We start from the raw sequence: 14619 nt of genomic DNA on the forward strand, positions 1-14619 counted from the left end.
TGCCCTTCAGACTTCTGGAACCCGCCTCACACTGTAGTGCATGTGCAGGGCCCTGTGGAGCCAGGCAGGAGCAGTTCCCCACTCCAAGACCAAGGGACCCTAGCGAGGACACCCCAGTCTCTGCTGCTGCCTCGGGCCGTGGGTCATCTGGCAGTTGCCCCCACTTGTTCCGTCCTTAGGGCAACCAAGGGGGTTTTGTTTTCGTGAGGAGGGCTTTTTAACGAGGGCCTCATGGAGATTCTGTGCCAGCAGGAGAGGGAAATGTCATGGAATACCGAGCACTTGCTTAAGCATATCTTCTGCTGCTTGCTTCTGTTCTGTTGAACCAGGGATTGGGGCGTTTAGAAATTCTGGAGAATGTGGGGCGCCCAGGAAGAGCCTTCTTCACATGCAGGCACTGCACCTGCTGGGAGGCCACAGGTGAGGCTGGCAAAAGGCAGAGCACCGCCAGGGAGACGCCGCTTCTCTACGGGACAGGGCCGTACTGGTTCTGAGCCCCCATGTGCGGACGGTCACCCCCAAGGTCTGGGGCTGGAGCCCCGCACGCCACTCCCTGAACAGGGTCTGCAGCAATGCCACCTTCCCTGCCTTGGCCACTGGCCAGAACAGGTCACTCCAAGGGGGAAGGCGTTGCAGGGCCAAGGGAGGGTGGGTGTTGGGCTGATGGAGGGAGCAGCACCGCGCCAAGGGAACCCTCAGACACTGGGTTTTGTAATGGGCCTTGCGTTCAAAGGCAGACCTCTGAGTGCTCACCCCACAAGCGTTCGGCACTGTGTAATGTGTACTCCGGGCAGCAAGGCTTCATTTCCTCAGCGGGTGCTGATCGGCTGCCGCCCTGGGCAGAGCAGGTCTGGGCACAGCAGGCTTGAGCGCTCCCCACGGGGCAGGGTCCCTGGAGGGTCCCTGCCGTGGCTGGCTTACCCGTGTCATTCCTGGTCTTGACCAGGATGTTCAGTGCACAGGTGCACATGTGCATCTAGCCAGGAGAGCAGACGTGGTGCAGAAACCCCCCCGTGGTTTCTGGTGGGGAGCTGTGACCCATGTGGTCTGAACGAAATGCGGGGAGCTGTGCCCCATGTGGTCTGAACAAAATGTGTTACCACGCACTGTGAGCATCCGTGTAGCCATAAACACTTAAGACTCCGTGTTTAACTTTTGAAACAAATTAGGGTTTATTATATTAAAAAGTTTTTTTAAAAATAAATTTGGATGCACGATGTGGATACAACACAGCTCTTCTGAGTTGGGTGAAGGGAATCAATATCGGTCGATGGAGGAGTTTAATTCAACTTTCCCACACTGCCATCCCGAGAGGCACCTGTTGGTGCCCAGTGGTTGCTGATGAACCTAGGTCGTGCCAGGCTGGTGCAGCCCGCGGTGGGGCTGCCTCCATGAGCACCCTTTGTCGGGGCCCAGGCTGGCCAGCTGGCCCGTCTGCTCTTTCCTGCTGCCGGAGGCAGGGTGGTCTTGGAGCTTTTGTCCTCGGTTCAGTGTTGGTTGGTGGGAGTGCGGTAGAGGTCTGGAGAGAGTTCCAGTATGTGCAGTGGGGATATCCCCCGGTGTCACTACCCTCAGGGATATTGTTCTAGAAAGACAAGGTCCAGGTGGTTGGTGCTTCAGATTCTGAGGCCAGCATTGGTCTTTGATGCTGCCTCTCACTCATCAGCAGGTAAGACGAGCTCATATGGTTTGGCTGTGCCCCCCAGAGGGGCTGCAGCATCCCACGGGTAATCCAGTTTTCTCCTGGCTCCCAGCACAGGGCCCTGTATTCACAGATGACTCCTTGTTGCCAGATCCCAGAATGCCACGTTCTAGCCCTCATCTTGCATGGCCTCTCCCCGTATTGACTCAGTGGACCAACCACTTTTTCTAGAAGCACCTTGTTCCAGAACCATATGCTCCTATTACCCGTCCACTGCCCTGGGCAGCTTTTCTCTCATCTCTCCGGTATCTCAGCACTGGGGTGTCCCCAGGGCTACTGATGCGTTACCTAGGTGACCTCAGTGGTCCTTGTCCCATTCTTCGCAATGGAGAACACTGCCATGGTTCTTCTGCCATTCAGATTCTTAGCTCAGCCCGGATCTTACCTGATTCCAGATCCCAGAGCCAGCTGCTTGTTTTGGGTCCTTGCTTGGGTGTTTCATAGGCATCACAGACTTGAGTGTCTGGAACTAGACTCTTGGCTCTCTTGTGCCAGCCCGGACTCAGTGCAGCCTCCATCCTCTGAAGCCCCCATTTCGCCCTTGAAATCCTCTCTCATGTCCTGCATTCAGCAAACTAGCAAGTGCCATCACCTGCCCCTTAAAGCATGCACACAAGGAGGAGTCCCATCGGAGGAATGAAAGTGTTCTAACACGGGTTCATGGTGATGCTTGCACATCATGGTAAATTTACTAGAAAATCACTGGCTTGTGCATTTTAAAAGGGTAAAATGCAGAGTGCTCAGTAAAGTTATTAGGCCTGTGTAGAGCCTGGCCACCCCTCTCTCCATCATTAACGGTGGCAGCCCAACCACCACTGGCTCGCACTTGGATCCCGCGGGTGCCTCCCCACCTGTTCCTTGCTTCTGTCCTAGCCCTCCTTTCTCATCTCATCCTAGGAGCTAGAGTCTGATGGACAGAACAGTGCCCACCCACCAAAAAAAGTCCATACTTTAATTCAGTATCTGTATGTGACCTTATGTGGCAAATGGACCTTTAAGGGTCTTGAGATGGGTGATGATCTTGAATTATCTGGATGAGCCAGTGGAATCACAAGGGCCCTTCCAGAAGGGAGGCAGGGGAGTCAGAGTGGCAGAAGGAGCTGGGAAGACAGCAGCAGAGGTCAGACTGATGGGAGTAATGGCTTTGAAGATACAGGGGGCCCAGGAGCCCCACTGCCCTGGATGCTGGGGAAGGCCAGGAGCAGATTGTCCCCTAGAGACTCTGGAAGGAACGCAGCCTGTTCATGCCTTGCTTTTAGCTCCCTAAAATCCATTCCCACTTCCGGCCTCCGGAACTCTAGGATACACGTGTGTTGCTTGGAGCCACTGAGCTTGTAGGAACCTGCTACGTGCAGCAGACACGGGAGGCTAAGGCGTGCAGCCTCATGAGCACATCGCTGGGGCCACCAGGCTTGGCTTTTCTGCTTCCTGTCACCGGGCCCTGTGTGGGGTTCTCTGCTTCTCTGTCCCTCCCCAGTCCACATCTGTCAGATGGGGGTCAGAAGGTATGTAGCGGGGTCCACTTGTCCTGCTTGCCACGTGGCTCACGCTGTCATATCCATTGCTTTTGCCTCCCCCTCCAGACTGCGCGCTCCGGGGGTGGGGGTGGGGGGGGTGGCTGAGGCTTGTCGGATTTGTCGCAGATGCTCCAGGGGAGGCAGCGGACACTTGTGTGCTGTTCGCCTTCTGCGCGTGAGCCCGTGGCCTGTCCAGGCCTGGTTCTCCGGTGGGAGCACTGTGGCTGGAGCTGGGAAGATGGCCCTGGCCCCTCACAGAGCTGAAGAGACACCTGGTGTGAATGGGGGACCAGAACGGAGATGGGTCCCCCAAATCCAGGAGCACATGGTGCGGTGGCAGCCCTGGGGTGAACCCCAGCTGCGGGACTCCCTCCCAGAGGAGGCAGCTCTGGGCTGTGGAAGAGCACATCCCAGGAGCCGCTTCACGGAGCCCGAGGGAGGCCCATCTCAGGTGCACTGGGCAGGGGCCGCTGACTCGAGGGTTTGGGGGGACTGTGTTCTTTCTAGTCCCACTGGGGCTTCATCGGCGGCCCTCTGCCAAGCGAGCAGCCTCCATCGGTGTGGCTCTGGGCACGTAGGTCCCTCTCCAGCCTGGCCCGGCCTCGCAGGAGGTTCTCAGGCAGCTCAGGCTGGTGAGCAGCTCCAGGCCCTCCCTCCCTCCTTCTCGGGGCCACCTTTGTGGTCCCCGCACCGTTCCGGGCAGAGGGGAGAGCAACAGGCACCCACAGCCGTCACCCCACCGCCGCATTCCCAGGGCGAGTGAAGGCCGCACATAGCACTCTCCCGAGGGCTATGGGGGCGCTTGTTGGGATACTCAGTTTTTGTTTTTCATGGTAGAGGCTTTGCTAAATTCGGCCGGTGTCTAAGGGTGAGTGTCCAGCAAGCCGGGTAGTTGTGTTGACGGCTCCTGCCTGAGGCCAGCACCCAGCTCCGGCCCTCCACTCCCTGCTGCTCCAAGAGCCCCCCCATGCGGGGCCTGGAGGGCTGTGGGGTCAGAGGTTGATGGGAGAGTGGCTTTCCCGGCCGAGAGGTCCCCGGCCATCCTGGCTTCTGGGCTGGGCTCATTTGCTCCCCCTGCTCAGGCGCACCCCTCCCCTCTTCCCCGAATCCTGTGGCTGTCCTCTCCTTGCATGATGGAGAGTTGGAGGTCTCCTGGTTGTCCCCCGAGTGTAGCATTCGGAGTGGTCAGGGTGCTGTCAGCCTGTGTTCGTAATAAGCTGTTCTTCCAGCGTCAGGAGTGAACCCTCCTCGGCTCGGCCAGGAGGCGGTTGGGTGTAAACACCTTTCAAAGCTGTGTTTTCACAATATGAGTTAAAGATTAATTGGACTCCCAGGTATCCTGCAGAAATCTTAAACATCTCCGTTCTTGTTCCCTTTTATCCATTTCTTTTTTACAAACCCTGTCAACCAGACTTCAAAATTGAAATCTGCAGGAAACAGATAATGGTCCTCCCGACCCTTTCCTGTGTCACTTGAGGAACTTCAAGAAGTCTTCAGGAGTGTTTTTCGTTTTTAAAGGCAATTATATTCCAAATGGCCCTATAGTCCGGGAAATGGCTTCTTTGAGGCAAGAGGCTGAGGAGAATGGAAGGCTTCCGCCATCAGACTGGCATCTGGACTCCGTGCCCACAGCATGCCCACCTGCCCCCCCCCCATGAGGTTTCTCACAGGGGCACGTTGCCACCGCCTTTTGTTTGCAGTGTTTGCTTGGATTTTCAAGAAATGGCCTGAGCAGCTCGCTGTACAAGTCCGGGACGGTGCTTTCACGTGCAGGATTCTGAGGACTGTGGCAGGTCCCGGCTGGATGGAAAGCTGTTTCTGCAGCCCCAGCTGCGGGATCACCCATGCCTGTGACCACAACCCTTCCTTCAGACAAAGCCCCTGGCTCGGGGGACTCCTGCTGCTGCCTGGTGACCACCGCGTGCAGGTTAAGCGGTGACACTTGAAATGTTTTCAGATGCATGTGTCAGTGAAGTTACTTTCTGTGATGGTCAGCCTCTGTGCTGTTGATATCCTCCTCCACGTGCACAACTGGCCCAGGGGCCTGTCACTCTTAGCAGTCGGGCTTTCAGCACTGTCGGAGAAGTGGCAAAGCCGGGCCCTCAGGGAGGACTCTAGAGCATTCTGTTTTTCTAGCTTTCTGGAAGCTGGATTCCATGCTGTTTCGTGATTTTGTTTTACGAGAAGCATCAATTCTGTGTTTCCGTTATGAAAAGAAACAAGATAGAAGAAACGATGTATTTCCTTTTGTCCAAAATGTTCATTTAAAATGGATTTGTGCAGGTCAATTTAAACAGAATTTAGAATGAAATCTCTTGAGGAAGTGACCACGGGTGAGTCAAGCAAGGTGATCTGGTTGTGCCTTCGTGCTATGTGGCCCGAAGATTCCTTCGTCTTGCCTGTGAAGACATAGGTCTTCACCAGCCAATGTCTGCCCCCTTTTGGGTGACGTTTTTCAGTATGAAAGATCCCCGCGTTTGTGGAGGGTAGTTTGCAGGATGCGTGCGGTAGGCAGTCTGGGACCAGGCTGGGGAAGGGTCACGGCCTTTCTCGTTCCCTCCTTCCCTGTGGCATTGACAGCACTGACCTCTGCAGGGATGGTCTGGCTGCCTTGCCCGGCCTCCTGCCAGACGTGCAGCCCATACTCGCCGTGTGTACATGTTCTGGTACACGTCAAAGGCGCTCTGCTCCTAAGAAGTGCGGAAGGTAGGATTTTGAAATGTCATTCTGTCCTTTATCATCAGAGGACCTTATGACCCCAAAGGAGTCCCACCTGCTGTAGAATGGAGCGAGATGTTTCCTTGGGCTGCTTTCCGTGAGGCTCATCTCCCTCCAGGGGGCCCCCTGAGCCCTTTTTGCTCCGAGGCCAGTAACAAATGCAAGGAGTCATGGCCAGCCCTCCACGGAATAAGCCCCCTTCTCACTCTGCTGCTTGTCCCTGACTTGCTTTCTTGGAAGAACTAGTTTTGCTGCGTTCGTCTGGTTCCTTGAATAGCACACCATTTAAAAGTGCTGTCATCCTGCCGCAGGTTTTCCTCTCACTCCAGCTTGTTCCTGAGATCCAGTTGTGACATTGTGTGTAGCTATTTCTCGCTCCTTTTCACTGCTAAGTACAGAGACGCCCTCTTGACATCCCCCTGCCAATGTGTTGGTGGCTGACTGGACAGTTCCCGTGAGTCCTGCTGTCCGTGAGTGTAAGTCTGGCCCTGTGCTCATACATGCGCGGGCCTTTCCCAAGCATGGACACACTCCGGAGTGGAATTCCTGGGTCTAAGAGCCAAGATACAGTTTCCTAAGGGCAAGCTGATCATTTTCCCGAAGGCCCAGCCTCATGTGTGTTGCCTGGAGCTTGTGGTGTCTCAAGGATGCTCCGCAGGTGCTATGGCCTTCCCGCCACTTTTTTTCTGCCATCAGGAGCCCTTCTTCTTCGAGAAGCCTTGTCCCCCAACTCCCGTTTTCCTTTTCCTTTTCATACAGATTAGCAGGAAGCCCTTACAAGTAATAGAGACAAGCCCTTGGTGGCTTCCATGTGGCTCCAGCAAGCCTCGCCAGGGCCCAGCCTTCCACTTCCAGACAGTGTCTGCAGAGCAGATCGGACTTGTGAAGGTAGCCAAGCTGCTCAGATTTGTGTGGTGCTAAGCCCTTTTTGCATCGTGAGTTTTTCTTGAGTTTTGTCTTTCACATTTGAGTCTTAATTCCGGCAGAATTAATTTTGGCCTGTGGTGTGATTGGGGGTGACTTCCGTCTTCTTGTCGTCTGTGTTTGGGGCGGTCTCTGCCGTTGTTCTCCGAGGGGGACATGCTGCTGCCTTCTGCGGGAACACCTTGACCGAGGCTCCCAGGTCTGTTTTGTTCTGTAGTCTGAGATCCCTCTGTCCCATTCCTGGCAGCCCGTGCGTCGGATCCACAGCTCAGTCTGGAAAGAATGGGCGTCTCTGCGATAGTAAGTCTTCTCGTCCCTCACTTGGCCCATCTCTCCACATCCTTCAGTTGTTTAAACATTTCTTAACAGTCTTTATCATCGTCTTTGTAGCTGTCTGTAACAGTGTAGAATTCAGCCATAAAATTTTGGACACTTTTCTTAAAAAAATATTAGGCCTACTTTCTTGTTGTATTATGTTGAAATCCAGTTGGTTTTTCCCTGTTGATCTTGCCTTGTTTCATTCAATGTCCTTGTAGGTTTTACTAACTTCTCTGTAATTTCTTCTTGGGGGCGGGGGGTGGGGGTAGTGTTCCGTACTAACAGTCCTAAGAGTCTGTGAATCGTGATGGTTTTGTCTCTTCCCTTTTTTCTTATGTTGTTACTCTCTCTGCTTTCTCTGGCTGGAATCTTGTCTTGTTCAAGGTTCATCATCAAAAGCAGTATTTGCCGGGGTTTTTTTTAATAGATACCCTTTTTGAGACTAAAGAAATTCTCTTTTATTCTTAGTTTGTTAAGAGCTTTTATAATGTGAATAGTTGTTGGGTTTTATAATGTGTTTATTTTCATTATTAAGATCATCGTTATTAGTGTAGTGAATCGTGTTTATAGGTGTTCCGTGTACATGTTGCTTTTCTCATTTTAAAACACCACTTGTCTTGGCAGATTATCTTTTTTTATAGACTGCTAGATTAAGCTTGCTAATAATTTATTTGGGACTTTTGAGGCCCTGTTCATGACAGAGACTATCATTTTTTATGCTCTCTTTGCCTGGTTTCTGTAACAAGGTTTCTTCCTAGCCTCACAGCATGAGCTCAGGGTGCTCTTTATTCTTCTGTTCCTTGGAAGTTTTCTTTAAAACTGAATGAGCGATTAGTTGAAGTTTGGCAATACCGTCTCTAATATGATCCTTGTGGGAAGATTTTTAAGTATTGGGTCAGTTTAGCTTGTGATTAAAGGGTTACTCTATTTTCTGTTTTTTATCAATTTGGGAAACTTTTATTTCTCTAGAAATATGTCTGTTGTCTTACGTAGGCTTTAAAACTGAAAGGCCTGGAGTTGTTCATTGTATTCGGTTATGTTTTCAGTCTCTGCCATACCTACAGTTCATTTGTGCCTTTCTCTCATTTTCTAAACCACTCTCACCAGAAGTGTGTCTATGCTATTGGTCTTTTTAAAGAATCAATTTTGTGTTCTGTTGGTATACGTGAAGTTATGTAATGGATATTTTCCATTTCATTTATATATTTATCATCTCTTTCTGTCTGTCTTCCTTGCATTTATTCTAGTGTTTTTTCTAACTTCTTAGAGCGATAGCTAGCTTATTGGTTTGTATGTTTATTATTGTCAGATTAACTGTGTAAGGCTTTCGATTTTCCTCCGAGTACAGTAAGAGTAGAAGCTCACAGCTTATTCTAGGTCTGTTTTTCATTATCTTTCCCTCTTAATTATTTTTAAACGGCTCTTGTGATCTCTTTTTTGTCCCATATTTAGGAATGTAATTTTTTAAAAAATGAACTTTGTGTCATAGAAAATTTTACATACATTTGAAAGTGCAGAAAATACTAGAAGGAACCCCACTGTTCCCGTCAGTCAACCTAGGCGGTGCCAGGGACCTCCAGCTGTGTCTTGTCTGTGCCCTGACTTACTCACCGCCTCTTCCCTTGTGCTCGTTTTGAATGAAATCCCACTCACCGCATCACCCCATCTGTAGCCACACGAGGGCCTGTGTCTCTGAAAGGCAGGGACTGTGGTTTGACCCTCGGTAGGAGGCCATTTTTCTGTTTAGACAAGATTTTTTTGTTTTGTTTTGTTTTGTTTAGACAAGATTAACAGTTATCTGTTATTGGGTACTCACACAGTGTTTCTGTGTCTCCAGCCGTGTTTACCATGTACATAGATTCAGGTCACTGTTTCCTCGGGTCCAGCGAGCACTCCCATGGGTGGCTGGTGTATGTCATAGTCTCCCGCTAACCCGCACCTTCTCCCTGCCTGTTGGGTCTGTTCAGTTTTGACCCTTATGGTTCATCTGTGAAGATTCTAGGTGGCTTGTCTTATGGAGTTTTCCTGTATTTTAAATTTTGCTTGACCTCACCCATCTCCCATCTTGTCATTTAAAGTGAACCTCTGTTGTTTGTGTTTCCTGGACATTAGTAGTTGCATCTAGAGCATCTAGAGGGTTTTTTTTTTTCTTTTTTTAGGCAGATAGGCAGGCAGGGGGGACGAGGGGGAAGCAGGCTCCCCACTGAGCAGAGAGCCCGATGCGGGGCTCGGTCCCAGGACTCTGAGATCATGACCTGAGCCGAGGGCAAAGGCTTAACCCACTGAGCCACCCAGGCACCAGGCATCTAGGGGTTTGATCAGATTCAAGTGTGGTTGTTTTGGCAAAACCTTATAGATGTGGTGTGCTCTGTCATTGGGAGGCACCCAGCTGTGTGTGCACGTGTGTGTACATGTGTGGTGTGGTGTATGCACCTGTGTGGTGTGCGTGTGGTGTATGTGTGCAGTGTGTGCACGTGTGGTGCATGTATGGTGTATGTGTGTGCACCTGTGTGTTGTGTATGCATGGTATATGTGTGATGTGTGGATGTATATGCATGTGTGCACACATGTGTGGTGTGCACATGTGTTTGTGTGTTGTATGCGCCTGCATGTTGTGTTGCAGTGTATCTGTGGTGTGTGTGCACATGTGCGGTACGTGTGCTCGTGTGTGCACTGTGGTGTGTGCCTGTGTGGTGTGTGCACATATGCAGTGTGTGCACCTGTGTGGTGCGTGTGCTGCTGTGTGTGTGCATGTGATGTATGTGTACACACGTGTGTGGTGTGTGTGGTTGGCAGCCATGTTTCTGTTTTTCCTTAAAGTTCTCTCTGACGGGTTGTGAATCCTCACTGCTTTGGAAGTTCTGCACTGTTCCCAGCGTGACGGGATGAACGTCGACTGTGTGCACTCAGTGCTTTCTGCCCCAGCCTGCTAAGTCTCAGAAGTGTCTAGAGCACCACTAACCCTTGCCACCCCTCTGTCCCTGCCTCTGACCAGGATTTTCCTTGTTGTGGAGTCCAGCACCCCAAGGCGAGGCTGGGCTTATCCCTCGGGTGCAGGCAGCATATGCTTGGGTTCACCTCCATCTTCATCTCCGTGTGTTTCTCTGCTCACCTCGTCCCTGAACCGAAAGCGTCTCAGCAAATTCTCATCTGTCTTCATCTCTGAGGGGACACAAGTCTGTACATGGTCTGTGCTGCTTTTGGCGGATGGTTTCTCTACACTCCTCATTCCAGCTGGACATTGTTTCTCCACACACTCAGGGGTGGTCACTGTCATTCCCCTCGTAGGACACCTGTGCTTCTGTTTCAAGGCCTTCTCTTTGGTGTCTGCAGGTCCACCTTGAAATTATCTTAATTTATTTCTTTTTTTCTCTCCTGCTTCGGTTCTGTTTCTGCCTCTGCAGATTCATGTCTTCCAGCAGTTCTGGAACATTCTTAGCCAGCTGTGTTCCAGTATTGCCTCTGCAGAGTTCTGAGCTAAACAGAGGCTCGTGTTAGGAGCCTAACTCTACAAGAGGTCATCCAGGATGGAAGCAGACTGTGACCCGGCCTGCCCGGGAGGTGGGAAGAGCAGGCAGCAGGACCGCTGACCCTGTGCCATCAGTGACCCGTGGCTGGGAGAGGGGCCTGGAGCCAACATTCTGTGCCATCAGCGGGGCTGGTGGTGGAGGTGAGGAAGGGAGCAGCAGCCTCATGGACTTTGGGTTTATATGGCAATGTTAAGAGGGCAGAATTCTGGTCCATTGTTTCCATTCTCCTGTGCCACAGCAGCCTTCTGTTTCTTTCTGAGGGGAGGAAGGAGAGTGCACTGGAGGGAGAGAGGCCTGGTCTAACCCAGCAGGATCCTCTTCGAGCTCCATGCCTATATGTGAGGCCGAGTTCCTTTTTCCCTCTGCCGCGGAAAGCCCTTGCACTCTCATCTGTCTGGGACCCTGTCAAGCTCCATTGCTTCTAGCTCCTGTTCCTGTCACCTGAGTTGAGCGTTCGGTGTGGTTCCAGGTATGTGAATACCTGGGACCCCCACCTGTGCCGCTATAGATGCTGCACATATGCTGAGCAGGAGGTCCAGCTGGGGCAGGGGCAGGGCCTGCTGTGGGAGGCGGCCTTGGCCAGCAGGTGGGCTATTGCACTCAGGATTTGCTTGCACCCCTGGGACACAAGGTGACACAATGGTTCCGGGTCACACCAGGGTGTGGCCGGTGGTCGGCAGCACGAGGATGTGCTGGCATCTGGTTCCCTGCATATGTCTATGCCTCTCCCCCGCCAATGCTGTGACCACACCACTTTTTGAGATGGTCCTGGGATAGCCAATGTCTGTTTCACTAATGGGGTTTCCAGCCTAAAAAGTGAACAACTTGTGCTGATTCGTAAATCCAGGAGAAGAAACAACGCTTGCCGTGGTCCTTTCTTTGGGATCCTGATAGCATAATCCATCGTGGTGACGCTTTCCAATCCCGCTTCTTTACTGCTGGTTCAAGTACAGAATGGAATTTTCCAAAATCCTTGCATGGTCAATAAGGTTTTATCCTTTACAGTTGATTTTGCTAAAAATAACTTGATTATAGAAAGGGACGTCCCCACTTCCATGGAGAGAGCTGTCCCTGGGGCTTAGGGTGTCCCTATCTCCCTTAGCCGGCCCCTGGACACTCCAGGACAGTGCTGGCCAGCCAGATTCGCAGAGTGGCTGATGCCAATGAGCAGATGAGAATGGGCCTGCATCTGGGTTACTGGAGTCTGGGTTGCGGGTGGCTTCACCCTGCCCTGGCTAGCCACAGGCCAGCCCTCTCCTCCCACTCCTCCACAGACTCTGCCTTCAGTTGTGCGGGTCAGACAAGCACACCCCCCGGGGCTGAGCCAGCTTCCTTCTGGAACTCGCTCCCAGCCTGCCAACTGCCTCGTTTCATCTTGTGGTGAAACAGCACCTTCTGGCCCCACGTTTTGGGGTTCAGGAGCACATGAGGCTGGGTGGGCCCCACTCTGCACGCCTCTCCCGGATACCCGTTCCTCACTTGGCTACTAGCCTCAGCTGCATGGCCTCCATGATGGGGGACCACTTTGAGGGGCATCCTGCTCCGGCTTGGATAGCACCAGCCACGTGCCCACACTTCTCACATGGGCCATGTTGCCCAGCAAGGAGCGGGCATCCTGGTGTCAGCCAGGGTCCTCCTCCCAGGTCAGCCAGCCCCGGAGTCCACACTGTCACCATGGCCCCTGTCTCTGTATGCTAGCCTTGTCTGCGGGCTCCAGCCTGCCCGTGGACATGTGGAGAGCCCAGGTCTCCCTACCGGGTATCCTGTGAACTGACGTCCCAGCAGCCCTTGAGTAGACTCCTCTCTGAGCTTTACTTGGAAGTGGTGCCCTGTTCTTGGGACTGCAGAGCACAGAGCAGGTTCTCAGGAAGTCACCTCATCTTGCGTCCTGATGTCTTCCATGACGATTTGCTGGGATGTGGCTAGGAAGGAAAGACGCGTGTTTGTGAACCCTTCCTGCAGCACCATGGGCTTGCCTTCCCTGCCGGAATGTTCTCTCTGGGGCCCACAGACAATTGAGAAGCTAGGAGCGGCCTTGCTGGAGGGAGCCAGGCCATGGGGAACCCCTGGCCAGCGGTGGGGATGCCCCCTCCAGGATGGCAGAGGCTGCAGCCCAGAGTCCATGCCGTATGGGTACATGGGTAGATCTCAGGCCTTCTGCTGGGGAGATACTGTTGAAACATCTGGTTTGGCAGTGAGAAGGGAGAAAGCCAAATTAGGGGAATAAAGAGACAGTGGAGCGAAACATACCTGTGGTGGTAGCTGTAGCTTTTTGTCTTTTGTGCTGAAGATAGCGTTATCAGAGCTTTTCCGTTTTGTCTCTGTGCTTAGCAGGGGACATGGGGTTCTGCTGTGCAGCCTATCTTCCTGATGCTGGTCATGAGGCTGTGCTTTGGAGGCCATTGTCTCAGCCTTGAGCAGAGCCTCGTGGGGCTGACCCCGGGGCAGACCTGGCACCAAGAGCTTTTTAGGAACAGGAGTTTGCTCGTGGAGAGCACCGAACGGCAGTGTGCTCGAGTGGGCTAGTAATTACAGGGAAGACCAGCCGTGGTCGTGACCAAGACCCATGCTGGAGCCACAGGTAGAGGCGGGGGTCAGTTCCCCAGTGCCGGTAAGTGCTCCTGAGCAGGGTTCTCGGACTTCGGGGTGCCAATCAGCCATGCCCCAAGTCCCAGAGCTGCGGCCACCCCCCTGGCCCAAGAGCCACCCAGGGTGCCCTGCAGCCCTTCAGCTCAGCCCCACTCCGCCCACGTTTTAGATGCCCGGCTCCCATTTCGCATTCGCCCATCATGGCTGCCTAGTCTCTCTGTACTTGAGATTCCCCAGCAGTCGCTTACTGTCCACATTACATGACTTGGCATGTCCAGCCTCCGGGCGGGGTCAGCCCACAGGACCTCGATCCGCTGGTGGTGAGGGGGGAAGCTGAAGGCTTGCCCTCCAGGACCTCCTGTCCCCCTCCAGCGGGGGACAAATCGTAGATTTCTCATTGACTTGGGAGAGTTGTCAACTCCCTTCTTGGCTGGAAGGCAGAAGTGGGGGGAAACCAGGGCCTAAGTATATGCTGCTCCCTGCTTGATTTCTAGAACCTGCAAGGAAATCACATGCACAAAAAATACAATTCAGAGGGTTACCTTTGATATCTGCATAGGACGTGTACCTCTCCCTGCCCCACACCAGATAAGAACACCTTCCCTTAGATACACATCTGTAAAAAGCCATAAATACCTCCATGTATTATATTTAGTTCTTTACATTTTGATGTCCGTTGAAAACAAAACAGTAGAAAGCAAAACGGCCTCTCCTTGGGCCATAATCATTTTACTTTTATTTTTCAAGCATAATTTAACTTCCAGTAAATTGTTAATATGAGTTGATTTCTTTGGTATTGCGTATATGCGTCTAAATGGAGCGCAGAGAAATACCCTATATCCTCAGTTACGTGTGAAGCTAAGGTAGGAGCTTATGCCGTCTGCATTCCCTACAGAATATTTATAAGTCTTCACATTTAAAATCTGGACTTCCACCCTCATCCCCGCTTTACAGCCACCCCCACAGCACAGCGTCAAATAGAATAGTTGTAATCCAGTTAAGAACACTTTGGGGGAAGTGATAAGCCGTGTAAATCAGTATTTTGAATGGATCTTGATGAAGTGTCTTCAGTCCTTTCGAATGCTGGTTCTGATAGGTTATGCATTCTGAAGGTAGACAGCGACATGGCAGGTTGAACACACGGATCTAGTTGTGCTCCCTCCTGAAATTCCCAAGAACCCCAGAACATACCGGTCCCCAGCAAAGCTTGGCGGGGACACGCCACGTGGACAACACAGAGGTTGTGGTCTCTAAACACTGCCTCCCCCCAACGGAACCCACTTCTCCTTGGAGGAACATCTGATTCCATAGAGGGGTCAAA

At 52.3% G+C, this 14619-nt stretch overlaps 1 protein-coding gene across 1 annotated transcript in view; it reads left to right on the plus strand.

The window, feature by feature from the left end:
* The window catches only part of HDAC4 (histone deacetylase 4), a 150688-nt gene that overhangs the window by 15139 nt on the left and 120930 nt on the right, over positions 1 to 14619 (plus strand). The window lies entirely within an intron of this gene.

The sequence above is a fragment of the Martes martes genome (assembly GCF_963455335.1).
Source record: "Martes martes genome assembly, chromosome: 3".
Taxonomy (NCBI): Eukaryota; Metazoa; Chordata; class Mammalia; order Carnivora; family Mustelidae; genus Martes; species Martes martes.